Source organism: Penaeus monodon, chromosome 34 (assembly GCF_015228065.2).
Source record: "Penaeus monodon isolate SGIC_2016 chromosome 34, NSTDA_Pmon_1, whole genome shotgun sequence".
In the NCBI taxonomy this organism is placed as follows: Eukaryota; Metazoa; Arthropoda; class Malacostraca; order Decapoda; family Penaeidae; genus Penaeus; species Penaeus monodon.
Window position 1 is genome coordinate 32,457,966 of NC_051419.1, and position 444 is coordinate 32,458,409.

Here is a 444-nt window from a genome sequence, read left to right on the forward strand (position 1 = left end):
TATTTCCATATGTCCCTTTTCAAGTGGCACATGGCATGCTACGTGCTACTTGTTCCCTTGGTGTGAAAGCGTCCTTAAAGGGGTAGAAGAAATCCTATGAATTAGACCAATTGTATCCGCATTTTAAGGGCCCTTGAATCTCCTTGAAAAATGGGTGCATTCCACAAAGGGGCACAATTCCAGGTTTATAGCTCAGTAAAGGGGTTTAACTTGCGAATACATTTAATTCTAAAATTCGATCTTGCTGTCTTTGAGCATGGTAGATGGAAGGTTTCTTGATAACCCAACAAAAAAAAAAAGTTATGAAGATCTAAACTTGACGTCTCATAACAATCACAACCCTGAAAGACACACCCGGAAGGTCATATCTCAAAAAACGTTCATTATTTTTCCAAGATTCTAGTTCTGCTCTTGAGGGATATCGCACAACACAGTAGTATGTGA